Genomic DNA, 15,103 nt, shown 5'->3' with positions numbered 1-15,103 from the left:
GCTAATAACACACTGTTCAATGCTCTCCTGTGTCAACTCTTTTCGTTCACTCATTTTACTGACAGGGAAACTGAGGTACAGAGAGCCGAAATGAGCATCCAAGCATCCAAATCCTGGAGTTCCTTAGCTTAACCACTCTCCTTCCTCCTAGATGGAGTGAAGCAGGAAAGAACACTTCCCAGGTGATTCCTAATGTCCTAAATGTCCGGTCTCAGACTGGACCTGATTCCAGATGATCTTGGGAGAATAAAATGGAGGGGAGCGTTAGGTATCTCTTGGCCCATAAATGGCCATGTCGCAAAACTGGGGTCCTCCCTAACACTGTGCCCATGGAGGACATCAGTAAAGAGCCTCATCACTATTTCTCATAGCCCAGTATAAGACCTCGCTATCCTTCCAACCATCCTCTTGGGTTGACACTTGCACTGAAACTCACTTGTCATCCCTGATCTTGTGCATCCCCACATTTCATAGATGAGGCAGGAGGGCCTAATGGAACCTGGGTGGGTCACAGAGCTACTTAGCAGGCAAGCCAGGATTATGCCTGCTGAACCTTAATCCCTTGCATTTCGAGGAACCCACTTGTCCTCATAATAGACTTTTAGTCTTATTTCTAGTTCTTGCTTCCAGATGCACCTCTGTATCATGTCATCTCACTGGAGAATAAAAATGTCCTGGGCTTATTTAGTGACCTTGCATGTGCACTGCAGCTAAGTACAAACTTGGTCCCTAAACCATGCTGGACCATGTGTATCAGACATGATGCAATTGGTGGGGAGAGTCCCCGAGTTTAAAAAAGCTGCCATCCTGGAAGGGCTTAAGTTCCTTCTTCTTCTAAGAGGAAATCCTGAGGTCAGAACTATGGTTCATGTTCTGTAACTTCTGTCTTGTTAAGAGGTGATACTGTGTTTTCAAAAACATGAAATATACAAGAGGTAGATGTTTTAAAGTCTCTTATAAATAAAGAAGAAAAATAAGTGAATTCTTAAGCTAAGGAGACTATCAATTCACAAGATAAAAAACCTAAACTAGTATTGTATTGTTTAGCCTCCATGTGCTTGTATTTTTTACACATTTTTTCCTGTAATTGATATCTAGTCTCATAGCGTTGTGGTCAGAAAAGATACTGGATATGATTTCAATATTCTTAAATTTACCAAGGCTTCATTTGTGACCCAAGATATGATCGATCCTGGAGAATGTTCCATGAGCACTTGAGAAGAAACTGTATTCTGTTGTTTTTACATGGAATGTCCTATAAATATCAATTAAGTCCATGTTGTTTAATGTATCATTTAAAGCTTGTGCTTCCTTATTTATTTTCATTTTGGATGACCTGTCCATTGGTGAAAGTGGGGTGTTAAAGTCCCCTACTATGATTGTGTTACTGCCGATTTCCCCTTTTATGGCTGTTAGTATTTGCCTATGTATTGAGGTGCTCCTATGTTGGGTGCATCAATATTTACAATTGTTATATCTTGAACCCTTGATCCCTTGATCACTATATAGTGTCCTTCTTTGTCTCTTGTAATAGTCTTTATTTTAAAATCTATTTTTTGTGATATGAGAATTGGTACTCCAGCTTTCTTTTGATTTCCATTTGCATAGAATATCTTTTTCCATCCCCTCACTTTCAGTCTGTACGTGTGCCTAGGTCTGAAGTGGGTCTCTTGTAGACAGCATATATACAGGTCTTGTTTCTGTATCCATTCAGCCAGTCTATGTCTTTTGGTGGGAGCATTTAATCCATTTACATTTAAACTAGTTATCAATATGTATGTTCCTATTACCATTTTCTTAATTGTTTTGGGTTTGTTATTGTAGGTCGTTTCCTTCTCTTGTGTTTCTTGCCTAGAGAAGTTCCTTTAGCATTTGTTGTAAAGCTGGTTTGCTGGTGCTGAACTCTCTCAGCTTTTGCTTGTCTGTGAAGCTTTTAATTTCTCTGTCGAGTCTGAATGAGATCCTTGCTGGGTAGAGTAATTTTGGTTGTAGGTAGGTTTTCCCCCTTCATCACTTTAAGTATGTCCTGCCACTTCCTTCTGGCTTGCAGAGTTTCTGCTGAAAGGTCAGCTGTTAACCTTATGGGGATTCCCTTGTGTGTTATTTGTTGCTTTTCCCTTGCTGCTTTTAATATTTTTTTCTTTCTATTTAATTTTTGATACCTTGATTAATATGTGTCTTGGTGTGTTTCTCCTTGGATTTATCCTGTATGGGACTCTCTGTGCTTCCGGGACTGGATTAACTATTTCCTTTCTTATACTAGGGAAGTTTTCAACTGTAATCTCTTCAAATATTTTCTCAGTCCCTTTCTCTTTTCCTCTTCTGGGACCCCTATAATTCAAATGTTGGTGCATTTAATATCATCCCAGAGGTCTCTGAGACAGTCCTCAATTCTTTTCATTCTTTTTTCTTTATTCTGCTCTGTGGTAGTTATTTCCACTATTTTATCTTCCAGGTCACTTATCCATTCTTCTTCCTCAGTTATTCTGCTATTGATTCCTTCTAGAGAACTTTTAATTTCATTTATTGTGTTGTTCATCATTGTTTGTTTGCTCTTTAGTTCTTCTAGGTCCTTGTTAAATGCTTCTTGTATTTTCTCCATTCTATTTCCAAGAGTTTGGATCATCTTTACTATCATTCCTCTGAATTCTTTTTCAGGTAGACTGCCTATTTCCTCTTCATTTGTTTGGTCTGGTGGGTTGTTATCTTGCTCCTTCATCTGCTGTGTGCTTCTCTGTCTTCTCATTTTGCTTAACTTACTGTTTTTGGGGTCTGCCGCCAGTGGCTAAGGTTGGTTCAGTGGGTTGTGTAGGCTTCCTGGTGGAGGGGACTAGTGCCTGTGTTCTGGTGGGTGAGGCTGGATCTTGTCTTTCTGGTGCACGGGACCACGTCTGGTGGTGTGTTTTGGGGTGTCTGTGACCTTATTATGATTTGAGGCAGCCTCTCTGCTAATGCATAGGGTTGTGTTCTTGTCTTGCTAGTTGTTTGGCATGGGGTGTCCAGCACTGTACCTTGCTGGTCGTTGAGTGGAGCTGGGTCTTAGCGTTGAGATGGAGATCTCTGGGAGAGCTTTTGCCATTTGATATTACATGGGGCCAGGAGGTCTCTGGTGGACGAGTGTCCTGAAATTGGCTCTCCCACCTCAGAGGCATAGGCCTGACACCCAGCTGGAGCACCAAGACCCTGTCAGCCACGTGGCTCAAAGAGAAAGGAGAAAGAAAGAAAGAAAGAAAGAAAGAAAGAAAGAAAGGAAGGGAGAGAGAGAGAGGGAGGGTGGGAGGGAGGGAGGGAGGCAGGAAGGAAGGAAGAAAGAAAGAAAGAAAGAAAGAAAGAAAGAAAGGGAAAGAAATAAAGGAAGGAAGGAAGGAAGGAAGGAAGAAAGAAAGAAAGAAAGAAAGAAAGAAAGAAAGAAAAAGAAAGAGAGGAAGGAAGGAAGGAAGAAAGAAAGAAAGAAAGAATGAAAGAGAAAGAAAGAGAGGAAGGAAGGAAGGAAGGAAGAAAGAAAGAAAGAAAGAGAAAAATAAAGAAAATAAAGTTATTAAAATAAAATAAATTTAAATTATTACAAATTTTAAAAATTAAAAATTAAAAAAAAAAGAAAAAAAAAATGGACAGATAAGACCCTAGGACAAATGGTCAAAGCAAAGCTATACAGACAAAATCACACAAGGAAGCATACACATACACACTCACAAAAAGAGAAAAAGGAATATATATATATATATTAAAAAAAAAAACAAAAAGAAGAGAGTAACCAAATCAATAAACATATCTACCAATGATAATAAAGTCTAAATACTAAACTAAGATAAACATAAAACCAGAAACAAATTAGACACAGAAAGCAAACCCCAAGTCTACGGTTGCTCCCAAAGTCCACCTCCTCAATTTTGGGGTGATTCCTTGTCTATTCAGGTATTCCACAGATGCAGGTACATCAAGTTGATTGTGGAGATTTAATCTGCTGCTCTTGAGGCTGCTGGGAGAGATTTCCCTTTCTCTTCTTTGCTCGCACAGCTCCCAGGGTTCAGCTTTAGATTTGGACCTGCCTCTGCATGTAGGTCGCCTGAGGGCATCTGTTCCCACCTCAGACAGGACGGGGTTAAAGTAGCAGCTGATGAGGGGGCTCTGGCTCACTCAGGTCACGCGTACGGAGGGGCACGGATGCAGGGTGAGCCTGTGGCGGCAGAGGCCGGCGTGACGATGCACCAGCCTGAGGCGCGCCATGCGTTCGCCCGGGGAAGTTGTCCCTGGATCCCGGGACCCTGGCAGTGGCGGGCTGCACAGGCTCCCGGGAGGGGGAGGTGTGGAGAGTGACCTGTGCTCGCCCACAGGCTTCTTGGTGGCAGCAGCAGCAGCCTTAGGGTCCCATGCCCGTCTCTGGGGTCCACGCTGATAGCCTCAGCTCACGTCCATCTCTGCAGCTCGTTTAGGTGGTGCTCTGAATCCCCTCTCCTCGCGCACCCCAAAACAATGATCTCTTGTGTCTTAGGCCAGACTTTTTCCCGGACTCCCTCTGGGCTAGCCGTGGTGCACTAACCCCCTGCAGGCTGTGTTCATGGTGCCAACCCCAGTCCTCTCTCTGAGATCCGACCTCCGAAGCCCGAGCCTCAGCTTGCAGCTCCCCCCGCCCCGGCGGGTGAGCAGACAAGCCTCTGGTCTGGTGAGTGCTGGTTGGCACCGATCCTCTGTGCGGGAATCTCTCCGCTCTGCCCTCCGCAGCCCTGTTGCTGTGCTCTCCTCCGTGGCTCCGAAGCTTCCCCCCTCCGCCACCTGCAGTCTCCACCCGCGAAGGGGCTTCTAGTGTGTGGAAACCTTTCCTCCTTCACAGCTCCCTCCCACTGGTGCAGGTCTTGTCCGTATTCTTTTGTCTCTGTTTTTTCTTTTTTCTTTTTCCATAGCCAGGTATGCGGGGAGTCTCTTGCCTTTTGGGAAGTCTGAGGTCTTCTGCCAGCGTTCAGTAGGTGTTCTGTAGGAGGTGTTCCACATGTAGATGTGTTTCTGATGTATTTGTGGGGAGGAAGGTGATCTCCACGTCTTACTGCTCCACCAACTTGAAGGTCTCCAACCTATTTGATTTAGAATGCTAAATATGAAACCATTTAGACTCACCACTCTGCCTCAAGTTAAAATTTGAAATAACAAACAAACTGTTTTTAATGAGTGGACTGTTTTGAATGTGAACTATTAGAAATGGTTTAACCTAGGAATGTCACAAAGCACATTCACTTCTTTACAATGTTTAATTGTTACTAAACTGATGTGGGTAACAGGGAACATGTGATGGTGACTAGGGATAACCACTGGTATTTCCAGTGCTTGTTCTTCTGTCATATGGTAGGATTATACCTCCAGGCCATTCTGAAGACAGGCAAGCGGTATGACGCACTTTTTGTCACTCCAGGCCAAGGCCTTAAAAGCTAGTATAAGAATCTCCACATCTCTTTGACTTGCCACAGTGACCAGGGATATTCCTAATTGATAAAGACCTCAACAGCCCACATGAAGAAAGACTACAGCAGAACCAGCACCCTCCACTCAGTTATTAGTGAGGAAAATATTCAAAGCGGGATAAGAGACCACCCTGTGTTATGCTGTGCCATGCTGTATCACACTGTTCCATGCACTACACTTGAAACCAGGGGCCCTGGGAAGAGCCTGGCCTGGATAACCAGAGTCCTGGGTGCTCTATTTTGTGACACATAGGACGTATCATTACTTTGTCCTGCTCTTCGGCTGCTTCATCAATAAAGTTGAGATCATGTGTTCACTTTGGAAATATGGGAATCCAACAAAGTCCATTTCACCTCTCATTCTTGAAGCCATGTCTCTCAGACCACATTGCCGTGGGCACCAGCGGAGACAGAGTACGGCAAGGCAATGTCTAAAATCCACATTACCAAGCCAGCCAGGAACTTAGGGTCAGGGAAACTTCTATCCACAACCCAATGGCACCCCCAAAGCCCCTGGAACAACTGAACAGCTTGCTGCCATCAAAATTCCAATTGATTCCGTGGAGTTATTATAAAGGATAAGAATAGATATTCTAGAGAGTCTATTGAGTCTCAAAAGGTCCTCTGTTATTAGCACTTACTAGGCATTGAGTGGGAAATGGTGATGTAAGGGCTTGGTGGGATAAACTACATATTCCCAAGTTCAGATAGAATCTATTCATGTTCCTCTTGTTAAGACCTATCAAGTAATCCTCTTTGAAATCATTTACATTCCAACTGGGCCCACAGTTGCTTATCCCTGTGACATGAACCTCCAGACACAAGACATTGGAAGTCCTGGGGTCTCTGTTAGAATGAAGATCCTGCCTGTACCATGAACCAAAGAAGCAGGCCCAGCCCAGTGTGTAACTGGGCATAGTGACTGCATCTCTGAGTTCTGGTTTGGGGTTTTACTAAATTGCCAGAGTGACTCTGAGCAAATCAATTTACCACTCTGCTTCAGTTTACATATCTATAAATGAAGCATTTATACCAGATTAATGGCTCCCAAATTGGCCGTGGTTAAAAGTCACCTGGAACACTTCAAAAACAGAGAATTCGAGGCATTATCTCCAAAGATTCCCAGTCAGTGTGTTAGAGTGAGTTAAGGCATCCCTTCCACGTTATAAATCACTGCCCAGGGTATTCTGATATTACAGGCAGACCTGGGGACCAGCGCATTGGATAGCCTCTGGGGTTCCTGAGTACCTCACTGTATATTTCTGCCTGGTTCTTGTCTTTTAACTTGGAATTGAATGATGGCTTTCATTCTGACATGCCCATTCACCAGCCCTGGCTTGCCACAGAGTAGTTGTACAACCTATGACCAATCATCTCACCTCCATAATTTATTCTCTCAATTGTAAAGGGAAAGGGTAGACTAAATTAAATTCAAATGTCTTTTCTAATTCATTGCATAATTTTGTGACTGTTGAGGACACTTGGGACAGAGCTGGAAAATGAAAGCAGAAAAACCTGATTCCCAGGATGTTGTTCCGTCTAATCACAATCCTTAAGAACCATGTAAGAGGGCTTCCCTCGAGGCGCAGTTGTTTCTCTTCCCTAAACTGAACGCGTAGTATCTACACCCCATCGCCCACGTAGAAGGGAGAGGGAGAACTACAGTTCCCAGAAGACTGTGCGGAGGCAGGCGTCATAAGCTCCCGGAGGATGTCGTGATTGAGCATCATGGGAGTTGTAGTATCCCTTCTGTTGCCCACTTTGCGGGGAGGTGGGAACTAAAGCGTAAGGGAATAGGAGGAATTGCGGAAGGCTAGAGAAGTCGCCGCTGTCGGAGAGAACCTGAAGGGCTCTCTCACGTTTTGAAACCTGGATGGGCGTTGGAGGAGGGAGCTGGGGCGGGGCCTAGAGCACCCGCGCAGGCCGTCTTTGCGACCCGGTCGTGGCCAAACAGACTCGCCTCTTCCAAGTTCCAGCCTGAACTGTCTACCCCGGACCTGCGGCGATTTATCGATGGTCCAAACCGGGCTGTGGGCCTGTCTCCCGAGCTATGGGAGGTCGTTTCCTCAATCAGCTACATCGCTCAACAGCTGTAGGAAAAGGAGGACCACGACGCGGTGAGTGCAAAGAGGGTGGGCCAAGGCAAGGCCTGGGTGGCCTTGGCTCCACCCGCAAACTTAGGCTCCGCCCCCAGCACTCGATTTTATTTCTAATTGGACGTTTGCCTCACTTGGTCCCGCCCCCTGGTTTCCGACTTGTTCTTTACTCACCCCTGTCGCCCGCAGTTTCGCTCTCTGCTATTCTGCGGGCCCGCCCTTGTCTCAAAGCCGTGGTAGGAGGACTGGGTGCGGTACAGGGCCTATGGGGCCGCCTTCCATGGGGGTCTGGAGCTCAGGAACAGTTTCCTCTTCCTACCCACAGCTGAAGGAGGACTGGCAGTTTGTGGCCATGGTGGTGGACCGCCTCTTCCTGTGGACCTTCATCATCTTCACGAGCGTCGGGACCCTCGTCATCTTTCTGGACGCCACGTACCACTTGCCCCCTCCCGACCCCTTTCCTTGAGGACGAGAGGGCTGAGACCGAGATCCTCGGCCAGTTGAATTGAGAGTTTGGTAGTACTCTCAAGTCCTATCCCTTTCTGCATCTTAACTCCTTCACTAGGAGTCCAATCCTCTCATCATTTCGTTTCTAAGGAGGAAGCCCAAGTGGGACTGGGCAGATGGGGGCCTTGGGCCCACCTGAAATGCAATATCCGCTTATTTACTCTTTGGCTTCTTTTTTTTTTTTTTTTTTTTTTTTTTTTTGTTTTGTGGGGCCTTTGCCTCTCACTGCTGTGGCCTCTCCCGTTGCGGAGCACAGGCTCCGGACACGCAGGCTCAGCGGCCATGACTCACGGGCCCAGCCGCTCCGCGGCATGTGGGATCTTCCCGGACCGGGGCACGAACCCGTGCCGCTGCATCGGCAGGCGGACTCTCAACCACTGCGCCACCAGGGAGGCCCCTACTCTGGCTTCTTGAAGAACCTCCATTGGATATTCACATCTAGGTTGGCAATGAATGGAACAAAGAACAAGAAATAGACTGTAAGCCTTCTGAGGGCAGGAACTATCTCTGTTCACAGTAATATCCCCAGCACCTAGCACAGATCCTAACCTATACAGCCGGTACCTCTGGTTGAATGAATAGGGAAATGTTTTTTCTGTAAGGAAATACACTAAGTAATAGTGCTTATGTTTGCATGTTGGGACCAGTGGTCGTTTTTTCTTTTTTACCTTTCTGTAGTTTATTGTATTTTGTAATATGTATTATCTTTAGGATAAAAAAAGGTTATTTCTAAAAGGATGCATTTGTAATGAGGATAAAAAAGCACACTGTAAAAACCTCAAGTTCCAGCTTTGGTGCTCAAACTTTGGACAAGCTACTGAACTGCCCTGTGCCTCAGTTTACCCACCTGTAAAATGCAGCTAATAATAGTATCTACTCCCGAGTCTGAGGATCATATGAGAAGATGAGAACAAAAGCATTATACAGTATACATCAGACGTTAAAAACTGGTGTGTTTTGTTTGGCCCATGTTGTTGGCCAGCAGAATTTAACATTTGAATTGGTTTGCTACTTTTAAAATGTGGATATTTCACAGAGAAATTTGGATTTCTGGCTTCTCTTGAAACTTTTTAAGAACTACAGGCTAGTTCTAAGAATCCCAAACAGGCTACATAAGCTGCCATAATGTCTCGAACAATGAAATGGAGGAAATCCTTTATGCATGATTCAGTCCCTATGAAGACTGTCTGTCATCTGTAGCAACCATGCTTGCAAATCAAGTTAAGCAAGGCCCCATGGAGACAGAAGGACAGACTGAACTCTGGGGACTAGGTTCCATGTAGTGGGAGCCGAGGGCAGAGATGGCCACATAAAGGGCCAGCTGAGTGGATGAAAGATTGGCCACCTCGGCATTGTGACTCCCTGCAACGTGCCTCATTATGACCATGCTCCCTCAGCTGTTGGTGGGTGTCCCCAGGTCCTGGCATGAGTGCACTGTGGGTCAGGGCCGGTGGGGAGGGGCCCGCGGCACAGGTGGCCCTAGGAACCCCCACCATGGAAAACTGGCTCTGGTATGACAACCTGGGGTGCTGCCATCAATACCAAGAAAGTACCCAGAATGAGGAGGACTTCCTACTCCTGCTGCTGGGCCTTGTCATTCTTGTCAGCATTGGGATCAGCATGGCAACTATGGTCAGCGATGGCTGGGGACCACCAGTAGGGGTGAAGAGGGCTGAGGGTGGGAACCAGCTGCAGCCTGCACCTCCATCTGCAGGAACGGTCTTGGCTGGGGGTGGTGGTGAGGGTAGAGAGCCTGGCCTTCATTTTCACCCACCCCACCCCACCCCACCCCAGGTACGGCATGGGCTCCAGAATGTCATAGACAAGACCATCTACTGGATTAATCAGAAAAGTAAGTACGGAAGACAGGTAGGTGGAACCCCGCCCCCGCCACTCCCAGGGCCCTAGAAACCCAGGCCCCCAGGTTGCCAACCCTGAACTCTTCTGACAGTTGAGGCCTCGTACCAGCGGGCCCTGGCTCCCAGCTCAGCGCTGCTCCGCCGCCCCTCCCAGCCCCTGCCCGACGTCCAGGCTACCGAGCACCCTCCACCCCTGCCCACCTTCATGCCACTCAGCCGGAACCCGGGGGACAATGCCAACTACCAGGTGTATGACAGCCTGGAGCTGAAGCGGCAAGTGCAGGAGAGCCAAGCGCGGGCCAACTCGCTGCTACCTTCCACCTCGGCCTCGAGGCCCTCTCTGCACGGGAGCCAGACTGGGAAAATGAACTGACCAGCAGCAAATGGGGGCGGGGGAGGGGGCAGCAGGGCATGGAGAGAGGAATAAAGAGCGCCAGAGTCCAGGAAACATTGGTGGTCTGTGTCTTGGAAGCGCCACTCCTTCTGCCAGCCTGGGTCCCTGCCCTTGGCTTCCTGCAATAAGAAGCCAGTGTCCCCTTCTTGGCCTGAGGGTCCCCTTGGTTTAGTGGCCACAGTCCTGCCAGCAGGCCCCTCCTGGTCCTATACCATGCACTAAGTACATCTGCAGCTGCAGACTCCAAACCACGGGTCTCTGGGCACCTCCTCTGTGTCTCAGCTGTCCCTGCCCCCAAAGAGCCTCATACAAGAAGATGCTTCCAAACTGGGAGGTTCCACATCTGGGCGGGTCCAGCTCCAGGCCCAGTGAAGGGCACGAAGAAGGCTGAGGCTCTGGACTCCAGCCAGGCCTTCCGCAGGCCTCTGAGGCCAAGGCCTTCCTAGTCTCAAGAGGGGCCGAGAGACGGAATGTGCCATTTGAACGGGAGTCAGCGGGCAGTGAGCGAATGATTGACCGCTCGAGGGGAGGTGTGCCGGCCTCTGGGCCCTGTTTGACTGTCCAGGCTCAGCTTACCTCACCCTGGTTACCAGGGAATGCCCCTCCCTCACTGTGACCTCACCACCTGCCCCATTATGACCCAGTCTGGCTCCCAGTTAAAAGTGGAGGGCAGGGGGCCCAGGCAGTCCTGGGCCCCGCGGCCATGGGTGAGCGAACCTACTACGAAGGCGAGCTGTTCCCTGGCCCCATCCCCAGGAAATGCCAGGAGCAAGGAGACTCAATTCTTCTGCTCCTGGTCAGCTTGATCTTCGTCAACGTGGGGATCAACGTGGTGACTATGGTCAGGGAAGGATCTGGGCAGCGGGGTTGGGGGAGCCCTGGGGTCTTGAAGGGGCTGAGGTGGGAGGGCTGCTGGGGGGTGGCCGGACAAGGGTTGGATTTCAGGGCTCACCCTGCTCCCGGCCTCCCCCCTCCGCTTCTTCCCTCAGCTCTGGAGGCATCTGAAGAGATTCCTGCGGGCATTTTTCCATCGTATTTTCCCCAAAGGTGAGTGGGTGCCAGCGTGGGCTCAGGGGATGTGGCGTGTCCCATTTCTTCTATCCCTGCCTTGATTCTCAGCCCCTGAGGAACCCAGGCCCTGACCCATCTCGCCTTTCCCCGCAGACAAACAAGCCAGCTGTGTAGGCAGCCATCGCATGTCCATGCGCTGCTCTGTGGATCCCAAGAACCTGCGCTCAAGAGTTTCTTCCCGCTTCCGCCAACGCCGAAGCTTCCTGCTCGGGCACCCAAACCACCACCCAAACTCCTGGATACCAGAGACAAATGACAAGAATGTTTCTAAGTGCTGCTGGATGCCGCCTCAGTGTGGACGGGCTGGGGCTTCCACGGAGGCTCCACGGGGACTGTGGAAGGAGCGGGTAGTGGGAGCTGCGGAGGCCCCTCCGGTCAGAGCCTTAAAGGCCCAAGCCAACTTTTACTTCAGGTAAGAGACACCTTCCAAGCTCCGCAGGATGAGCAAGGTGGACGTGTTTCCACTCCGCCTGCCCCAAGACAGCAAGACTAAGACCCCAGACTCTGACCCAGCCCAGGCCCCAGCCCGGGCCGAGACCCGCCCCCCAGATCAGCCCCCTGCGCATGCTCCTGCCAAAGCCCACACCTTCTCCTCAGCCCAGCCCCCTGCGCACACCCCCCCTCCAGTACGAGACCTGCTCCCGAGGCCACGCCCATGAGCACACTTCCGCCCAGGCGCAGGCCTTCTCCCTAGTGCACCCCACTGGGAACACTCCTGCCAAAGCCCAGACCTTTTCCTCCAGCCACCCCTCTGAGCACGCCCCACCTCAGGCCCAGACTTGCTCCACATTCCACACCCGAGCACACCACCCCCCAGGCCCAGACCCCGTCCCCAGCCCTCACCCCTGAGCACAGCCCTGCCCAGGTCCATGGCCCTGAGCATACCTCAGTCCATACCCCAGCCCAGGCCCAAGCCCAGGCCCCCTCACATGCCTCAGCCCAGTCCCTGGGCCACACTTCTGTCTGCATCCTGACCCATGCTCATCTGACCTATACCCATGCCAACACTCTGGTCCCTCGCCCAACTTCTGCCCCAGTCCCTCCCCCAACTTCTGCCCCTGTTACTACTCCTGCCCTAGCCCCTACACCAGCCCCTGTCCCTATCTCTGCCACAACCTCTGTCCCAGCACTGGGCATGGCCCTGACGACCACTCCAGTCCCTTCCACCACCCCTGCCCCCATCCTAGATTCTATTCCCTCTACCTTGTCTGCCTTCAGCCAAGGCCTCTCCTCTGGCCATGTGGTCTACGATGCCCGTAGGGTAAAGCAGAACTTATTCCATGTGTGTCCCCCTCAGAACTCTGGCTATTCCAGAAAGGACTTGGGTACCCTCTCCAGGCCCCAAGAGGGGCATGGTCTGGTGAGCTCTGGTACAGCTGAGCAAACAATCAAGCAATGTAGTGGGGACAGTGCTAAGCCCTCCACAGGATCCATACTGGGTTACCCGGAGTTGGGGAATAGGGAATGGAAGATCTCAAATGATGCCAAAGACAAATCTGTACAGTCCAAGACCTTCCCTTACTGCAGCTTGCTTCCTTGCAGTCCTGAGAAGAGAAACACGGACCCCCAGACTCCAGTGTATGCCAAATTCCTGTACTCCAAGGATGCTGCACCTTCTCAACCTTCCTTCCATTCTCCAACCAGTGCACAGAGCTCACCATGCACCATGCCTCCACCATGCACTCTTTCTCTGCCTCTTGTTTGTCCCAGATCCCGGGTCCTTCATCAACACAGCAACCACCAGAAGCCCTCCACATTAATACAACCCCCCACCTTTCCCCCAACCTCCAAGTCTTCTCAGTCTGTTCTCTCTTGCCAGGGCCCTATGCCTGCCCAGTTATCCACTAATTCTCAAACCCCAAGCCAGGCCCAACCCCCCAAACTTCATGAGAGTCTAGGCCTCAACCAAGGCTCTGTCCTCCCAAGGACCGCAGGCCCTTCCAAAGTCTGCAGAGTTTGCTGAAACCCAGGCCTTACCCCAAACCCAGGCCTCCCCAAGAACCCAAGCCTTGCTCAAGATCCAGGCCTCCAAAAGCTTCCAGGGCTTACCCAAGATGCTGGAATTTACAGGGGCTCAGATCATACCCATGACCCAAGCTTATATAAATACTCAGCAATTAATCGAGATCCTGGCCCCCATAAGGGTCCAGCCCTTACTCAATACTCTGGCTTATCAACAGATCAGGCCTCCATAACAACTCATGCCTTATCCCAAATCCTGGCCTCCACAAGAACCCTCTAGGAACTGACTCTGTCCAAGTTTTGGGCCCACATCAGACCCGACAGTCATTTATATCTGAGGCAGTTCCTCGAAAGGTGGATGCAGGGCAGCACATACCATGGACTTCTGTCCCACCCAGTCAGAACTGCTCTTCCAAGGCTCAGGTGGCCTGCAGTGACCTGCAAACCTTCTCAGAGGTACCTGTACTGACTGAGCTGCAATCATCCTCCCAGCGAGCAGGCAGCCAAGACTGGGTGTACCACCCCATGCATACAGTTCCTCCAGCCTGCCAGAACTATCGCCAGATGTCTACGCCTCCCAAAACCAGCTGGAAGCCCTACTGTCCTGGGTCAGGCACCTGGCTAGGGCATGTGGTCTTTCACGCCCACCAGAGACAGCGCAGAGCAGGCAGGGACAAGTGCGAAGCTCTGTCTCCCAGGCGCCTTCACCGAGAGACATCCAACAACTCACCGGAGACCATCAAGGAGTGGGGATATCAGTGTGATCAGAGCAACCTAGAAAAGGAGGGGATAGATATGCATGAAGAATAAAGAGACAAGAGAAGTGTTGTGTGGTTGTTTGAGTACATCCACCCCAGCCCCATCCCACAGGGCCTGATGAGGACCTAAACTATCCCTGCTTTCCCTCCATCGCTGTCTAGCTAAATCCATTATCCCCAAGGCCCTAGAGCTGCATTGACAATTACAATAGCCACTAGCCAAATACCTATTAAAATGTAAATTAGTTAAAATTAAGGAAAATTAATTGTGTTAAAAAATAAGTTAAAAAGTTAAAAATTCTCTTCCTCGGGGAACAGAATTTCCCTGGCATTCAATTCTGTTCCCTGGCGGTCCAGTTGTTGGGACTTGGTGCCTTCACTGCTGTGGCTGGGGTTCAATCCCTGGTCGGGGAACTCAGACCCCGCAAGCTTCATGGTTTGGCCAAAAAAAAAAAAATTCTGTTCCTCAGTGCCATGACCTTCTAAGTGCTCAGTAGGCACATGGAGCTAGTGGCTATTGTATTGGACGGCACAGATTTAGAACATTTGCATCATCATGGAAAATGCTATTGGAGAGCAGTGCTTTAGAGTTTAGAGCAATTTTCCTTTCCCTGTTACACACCCCCAGCATCTTAAAGCTCCCCCAGAGCCCAGAGAACTTATCTCTTTTTGGGGTGGTTCAGAAGCCACCCTCTGGGGAGGAGATAAGATGTGGGGATGGACAGCCAATGCCTGGTTTCCCCAGACTGTGAGAAAGAGCCCAGGCTTCAGTTTTCCTCATCTGGTCTCTTGGGTCACGGCCAGATGTATGTAAACTTGCCTACCCCGTTCTGGGCTGTGTTCGCGGATCTTGGTTACTGAGTGAGAAGACCTCTCTTTGTCAGTGACTAGGAAACCTTGTGTTTTATGCTCCCCAAATTGAGCCCTGGATTCTGAGGGTCCCCTCCTTGATAGGCCTCTAAATTTTTCGAGGTGTCTCCACTTAATTTTCTTGCCCATGGAC

This window comes from Lipotes vexillifer, unplaced genomic scaffold (genome assembly GCF_000442215.2).
Source record: "Lipotes vexillifer unplaced genomic scaffold, Lipotes_vexillifer_v1.1 scaffold1493, whole genome shotgun sequence".
Lineage (NCBI taxonomy): Eukaryota > Metazoa > Chordata > Mammalia > Artiodactyla > Lipotidae > Lipotes > Lipotes vexillifer.
The sequence above is the reverse complement of the archived record's forward strand: the minus strand, read 5'-3'. Positions refer to the sequence as shown.